This window comes from Pempheris klunzingeri, unplaced genomic scaffold, assembly GCF_042242105.1.
Source record: "Pempheris klunzingeri isolate RE-2024b unplaced genomic scaffold, fPemKlu1.hap1 Scaffold_183, whole genome shotgun sequence".
Classification (NCBI taxonomy): Eukaryota; Metazoa; Chordata; class Actinopteri; order Acropomatiformes; family Pempheridae; genus Pempheris; species Pempheris klunzingeri.
In genome coordinates, this window is record NW_027255086.1 from 38347 (window position 1) to 45695 (window position 7349).

At 27.3% G+C, this 7349-nt stretch overlaps 1 non-coding gene and 1 pseudogene across 1 annotated transcript; one reads left to right on the plus strand and one right to left on the minus strand.

The window, feature by feature from the left end:
* Positions 1–2079: 2079 nt before the first annotated feature.
* Positions 2080–3307, minus strand: LOC139225406 (deoxyhypusine synthase-like; annotated as a pseudogene).
* Positions 3308–5568: 2261 nt separating this feature from the next.
* On the plus strand, positions 5569–5640 carry trnat-agu (transfer RNA threonine (anticodon AGU)). Its single transcript has one exon. It is a non-coding gene; the product is annotated as a tRNA-Thr (tRNA).
* Positions 5641–7349: the final 1709 nt, after the last annotated feature.

Genomic DNA, 7349 nt, shown 5'->3' on the forward strand with positions numbered 1-7349 from the left:
TTTACAAGCTAATTATGTATATTGAAAAATGAGACTTAATTATGGGGCTAAGTACAATAAATATATCCTCCCCTTTTAAATAGTGTTGCTTTTTATTTATTGAGAAATAATTTTTTTTAATAGCAAGTTGTAGTTATGTAGATCTTAGCTCATTAAATGTTAGAGCTAGAAAAATTTTAATTACCTTTCTCACCTATTAATTGTTGATGACATAAATCCCTAAAAGACGCAAGTATCCCAGATTTTGAACTCTGATTATTAGAATAAATTTAGATATAATTCTACTGACTTTTTTTGTGGCAATTAAAAGAAATATTCTGTATTGCCCACAGAATATGCATTAATACGTTCATTTAGTCAGGAAAATATATGGGCACAAAATAAATTCTTATACGCTGAAGACGCTAAGCGCATAATTATTCAGAATAGAAATTGGATCTTTTAATTTTAGAAATTTTAACTCAATACAATCAAATTTTTTGAACCCGTCAATATCTATACAGGCTCACAACAACTCTAAAATCCCACTATTATAGAAGAAAATTTAACCAAAAAGTGTTTCTTTTATAATGCATTATCAATTATCACTATATATGTGATTATATGTAAATATTTTCACATATCTACAACTTTTATTGCTGCAATAGTAGATTGTGAAAATACATTTCTACAATAAATTTATTTAATCCAAAAATTCCTTAAAACTTTTAACTTATAGAGCTTTTTTTCATTTTACGAACAGTCATGACTGAAATATTAATTAATTAATTAATTATCGAATAATTAACATTAAAAATGGACTATTTATCATCCTTATTCATTCTACAAAGATATTATGATCGAGTAAGTTGATCAAGTTATACACCAGAAAAAAAATTTACCACTTATATCACCCCTTCCAGGTGTCCACACTATTCGAATGCATCTTTGTAGTGTACATATCCTATAGTTAAAAAGAATATAAAATTTTCATAAAATATGATACTTTAAAAAAGGAAATATTTTAATATAATACAAAAAGTTAGACTGTAAGTTTATTTTAGATTTCATATTGCTAGCAGATGAATCGAATTTAGTACAGAGAAATCTATATACGTAGGAACACTATGGCATTTGCATGCTTCTATAAAAAAATTATAGTCCATGCTTGTAGTGGAAGAATTCCTTATGGGAAGTTTTGATCGAATGTTAATGCACTAGGAGCAAATTTTTGCCTCGTTTAAGTCATTCTCATATATTGAAGTTGTTCAATAGATGGATAGGGAACTGGTGGTCGTCGCTTCAAAACGAGGATGTTTAATATGTCAAACTACCGTAGAATAATAAGTCTGAGCTGGTGTGTGTGTGTGTGTGAATTATGATAAAAAATTGACCTGCGATGCCTACAGCGTTTAATGAAGCAAGTCTGACAAACTTGAACTTCATGGCTTAATAAGCTACGCAGGTTCTTGACCTCGTAACAAAAACAGTAAATTTATATAAAATAATATTTATATTGTATAACAGATTTTATGCGCATGCATTATAAAATAAAGTAAATGTTAACTAGGACTAAACTTGTTTAGTTTATTTAAAGATGGCTGCGTTAAGCCAATTAGTATTTTGGTCTTTATATAAATACAATGGAAGTTGTTCTATTAAATAAGGCTGAAACATAATATATACCAGTTAATTCAACTTTACTATAACATTCAATACATAATTTAGTAACACAAAAAATATATCCGAATCATATTGTTAAGAGAAATATATATCAATAATAGTGAGTCGTTTTTCAATAAGTTAATTCAGCCAATACTATAAATTGAGGCTCTTGGCTCGTCACAAATAGAGATTTAGCGTCTCATATTCCAGATACGATTGAATCTTCCATAACATACGAAAAATATCATAGATTATGATAAAATCATAAATATTTCAAAATTACAAAATAGCTGAATAAGATCAAACTAATGGTAGATAAATAAAAGGTGAAAGTTAGATAAATAAAATTCTTTCTTAGTGCTATTAAAGGAACATTCTTAATAGCTTGAAAAAAAATGCACATTAATATACATACTAATCAGCTAAGTTATTTACACTAAAATCAGATGATAAAACTAAGAGTGGAAACAAAATAGATGCATCACCAAAAACCTTGGTGCGCTGAGCATCTGATCGTATTTTCCCCATGAAACAGCTTCTTCGGGTGACGCTCCAGAATCACTCCCATCATAATCAGCTCCAGTATTGATGTATACTGAAAAATTAGCTCCATTTCTCTATTAGTTTTTAATTATAAAATAATAATTTATTGCAAGGTATTATAATACCATTAAATTGGCGTTACATGTATGATGTTTTGAAACACCGCCTCCTAATATTATCATTCCTGTATTTTTACTATACTTGGCTATATTGTTAAGTTCTTTCAAATCTAAATGAATACAGCTATGTATATATGAAATTAAAATTATTATTACCTTGAACAATATCTACAATAAAACCAGGATTCTTTATAGAATCAAAATATATCATATCTCCCAGTGCACCATCTGTAAGTGCAGGACAAAATACAGGTATATCATTCTATAAAAAAATTATGCAAGAGATAAAAAATATAAATTAGTCTACCTTATAAGCCCAATAATATATTGAATCTGGATTATCTATATTCATTCCAAGGTAATTTATTATCTTTGACGGGGTCCATATTTTTTTATCCACATCTTGTTGTCTGTGCATTTCATTTAAATGTGGCACGAACCAATCCTCAAACATTGCATAGTTTGACGATGGAATTAATAAATTTCCAATCCTATTAATTCTTTTAGAGCGTAAATCCATATCGTTCAAAGAAAAATCATTATTGACTGTTGAACCCATGCATTTTACAAAATCTTCTTCAATCCCCCCAGCACTTGTTATTAATACATCAATCTAAATTTTTAAAAACCCACTAATTCTTAAGTACAAAAGATCACATACCAATTTATTTTTCGTCAAATATTTAATGTATTCACGTACACCGCATGATACCATATTTGATGTATAAGCCAAAAATATGGTACATGATGTTTTTGGGATATATGGGAGATATTCATTTTGATGTTCTGGTTCTAGAGGTTTATTTCTTACTTGAAGCTAATAATATATTCAAAAAATAATATATGGTAATCAATGATGTTACCATATTATTACATATTTTAACAGCTTTAGAAAGATTTGATGCTTGGAATCCAGTGCTTTCAAAACATTTAATTAGTTCTTTAAAATTATTTATACCATCTTTAGAATCAAATCCCCTAATTATTTTTGATTCAACCATGTTATTTTAATTTAAGTTTTTTAGTATTTGCGCATGAATTACAACAGAGCATGTGCTATCTGATTTTGCACCATGCGTTTTAGACTTTGTGATGAACCATATTTGTGTTGCGTTATGAATAGTAAGTAAGTGTAAACTTAATATTTTTGAAGATTTATATAATGTTTTTATCTATAACTCTTACATTAGGTGATCTGATAAGAATTTAATGAATATTTAGGATTCTATTATATCTAATTAATTGACATTATATACAGTGTCGTTGATTAATGATTTGAAGCTACAGCTGTTACCAAAGTAATATAAATATTTAGTGTAGTTTTGATTTTTCTGTTGATCTTTCAATTGAATAATTTTTTGTTTTTTACAAAATCAAATTTTTTTACGTATAATAAGTTACATTTTGTTGAGAAATATAGGACAGGTGTGTTTTCTACGTATTTTTAATGAAATATTCACCATATGATTTCAAATATGTATATTAGTATTTATCAAAATACTAGGTGTAATGTAAAGTACCTATTATATATCTCGATATTGAAATACGTAAACTATAGATTGCGTTTTTAAGATTATTCTTTATTCAGACATTGTTGTCGATATGATAATGGATCTTAAAGTAGTTAATATTTTACTGTTTCATAACTCTAAGTATAAATATTTATGACATCTTTTATATGCAAAGTAATAATAATCATTTTTATAATCGTTTATTTATTAAATTTTAGTTTACACATTATAAGTAATTAAATGATTAGGTTTATAAGATTTGGGTCATTTCTTTTTTGTTTCATATTTAGTCCAAAATTATTTATACAGTCTTATAAATTGACCTTGCTAAATAAAGTTTTTAAATAAATACTGTCTATTCTTTAATTTCTCCTATGTGTATGAAATAGTGTATCCTTTTAAGTTAACACACATAATTTTGGTAAATTTTTAATTTTTGTTAGATGTACAAAAATTTATTACATTAACGTCTAATAATATTGCATTGTTTAGAGTATACGATTGAATTTGTTCTTAATATACCTCTACATACTAATATATCAAATTCAATTACAGTAAATCATAGAAATGTTTTTGATTTAAAATAGTTATGAAATAATTTTATGTTTTAGTAATTAAAGATACAACAGTCTTTAAATGGTATATCTTATACGTTTTAATTAGTCATTTTTAAATATTTTTTATAACTATACAGACTCATTACATTAAAACAATACAACTAAAAATGATGAAACAATTAAAGAATTTAATAACAGGGAACTATAAACAACACCTATCTATCACTAGCTTCAACACGAATCTAGACTAGTGCTACTCTATATTCTGATGATATTAAAAATTTAGTTTTATTACATTGTGAATCAATATATAAAATGATTCATATATAAATTATAAACAAGGACTATTATAATAAAATTTTCCACCTCGTAAAATAAATATGAATGTGAAAACCATAATACAAGTGTAATTTTTGGACTGGTCATTAGAAAATTTCCACATTTATGCATGTAATGTTTTAAGAACAATTTTTATTTATAAACAACGTAAAATTTTGCATTTTATTCAATGTAAATTGTTTACTTCGTCAAATAAATGTCTTAAATATAGTTGTTAGAATATTGCATCATCATCGTCATCATCAAGAAAATGATCGTTTAGAAGTCTACAACATTTTTTGTTCATAATACTACATTGTTACTACATTCAACTATCTAATAAGGGTGTATTAAATGTAAATCGAATCTAATGAATTTTTCAGATTAATCCTATTTACAACTTGACGATTCATTTAATCTACTTTACAATACTGATAAGTGATGAATTATTTACTATTAAAATGTTTGCAATTTTCAAAAATACATATTTGAAGAATAATCGTTCAAAAATATTCTAAATGAATAAATTGAAGCAGACTACTCCCGATCTTTAATTTGATAATTCTCGTATAACATAACACTTAAAATAATAAATGTTTATTATTAATACAGCTGAATTGTAGAAAAATTTATATACATAAGAAAACAAATTTATGTGAAATTATAAAATTAATCATTGTGCTGAAAAGAAATGATAATATTATTTACATTACCACAAAAAGATAGTAAATCATCTGTTTTTACTCTGTAATGACTAATTCAGTTATTCCATCAACAAAACATAGTAGAAACGAATGTTGACGAAATGTTTATTTGACAATAAAATCACATATTTTTATAAAAGCAATAAAAAAACAATACAACCTTATATTCACTGCCGCTATAGCTCAGTGGTAGAGCGTCAGTCTAGTAAACTGGAGGTCCTCGGTTCGAAACCGTGTGGTGGCTCTGATTTTTGATTTTTTCAAGAGAAATTTTTTAGCACCTTTCTATATATATTTTTAAAGATCTCATCCTTGTGAATCTATTGGTGGTATTTGCTAAAGATTCAAGTAATTTTATCATACTTTTTTTGATGGATTATTTTGACCATTTCACTGATACCATAAAACATTATTTACAACTATACCTGGATGCTAAAAATGAAAAGAGACGTTTACCTCAACTTTTAAAGACTGTATCTGAGTTTTCACGCAAATACAGTTCTTTATATAAGGAAACTCATAAAAAGTTTGTCAGCATATTCGATGCACGCGGTGTACATAAAAGGGATTATGTCCATTTTGATGACGTAAACATCGATAAAACTGATATTTCTGCTGAGTTTCCAACATTAAAAAATATGTGGATGTTCTTTAATAACGCTGATATTAAGATATCTAAAATTTTATTAAATAAAAAAGCGTCATTTGTGAGTTCTCTAATGGTGTTAAAGCCATTATTGATTGATGAAATTCGCCAATTAAAATTTCCAAGCAATTGTATTAATAATGATAATATTATTTTTATTACAGAAGTAATATTTATTCAGTTAGTTGAAGGTCCTACTCTTCCTGATGTTGAATATCCAATGATACTCAATCCAGATGGAATTGTAGAATCTGATTCTACTGAAACTATTACAATTTCTCAATCACCAATTAATATTAATAATGATAATGATAATTTTTCCAACGTTATACCAATTGATACTAATATGCCAAAAACTGTAATTATTGATGGTGAATCACATAATGTATGCGAATTGTTAAACCAAATCATCGATGATAATGATAAAAATTTTAATATGCCAACTGATGATATAATTATTCCCAATTTACAAATGATTGAAGATAACACAGATCCACATAATATAACTACAACAAATAATCCCATTGAACTAACTCAACAAACAGACGATGATATTATGATAATTTCTCAATTTGATTCTAGTAATAACATTGTAAACAACGATCTCGTCTGTATTAATTTAAATTCACAAAATGAGGATGCAGAAGCTCCTCCGTTAACTCAAACTAACAAGGTGACTGACTCTCCAATCACAGTCACACAAAGCACCAACGAAAGCAGTGATGATAAAATTGATGAACCCATATCCATGGAAGACTCATTCTTTGACGAGTTCTACTCAATACTGGATGAATCCCAAGCTGCAAACAAAACTCTCAACAAATCCAAAATACCAACTACACCAGTTCCAAAAACTCAAACCAACTCAAACTCATCTCAACTGTGTACACAGGATATTGTTGATTACCTACATGAGGCTAGAGATGCTCTCCACCATCTTGATGATGCCACTGTAAGTAATAATGAAAACTCAAACGTACCTCCAAATGAAATATCAGCAAGTTCATCATCACTTCAACCTGATACTAATTCCCAACCTGAACACTCTGTATGTTCTCCTATTCCAACTGTTACTGATACGTCATCAAACAATCCAATTGTTATACGGACTCAAGATCCATATATTCCTACAACTATCAATGATAATGTTCCAAATGATACTGCTACGACTGATACAACTACTACTGAATCAATAGCTGATAAGATACGAAGAAAATTTAATGAAAGGAAACTATCTAGAGAAGAACGACAACAAAAACTTGATGACGCATCCAAAGCACTAATCCGTATACTAAACACTAATAACG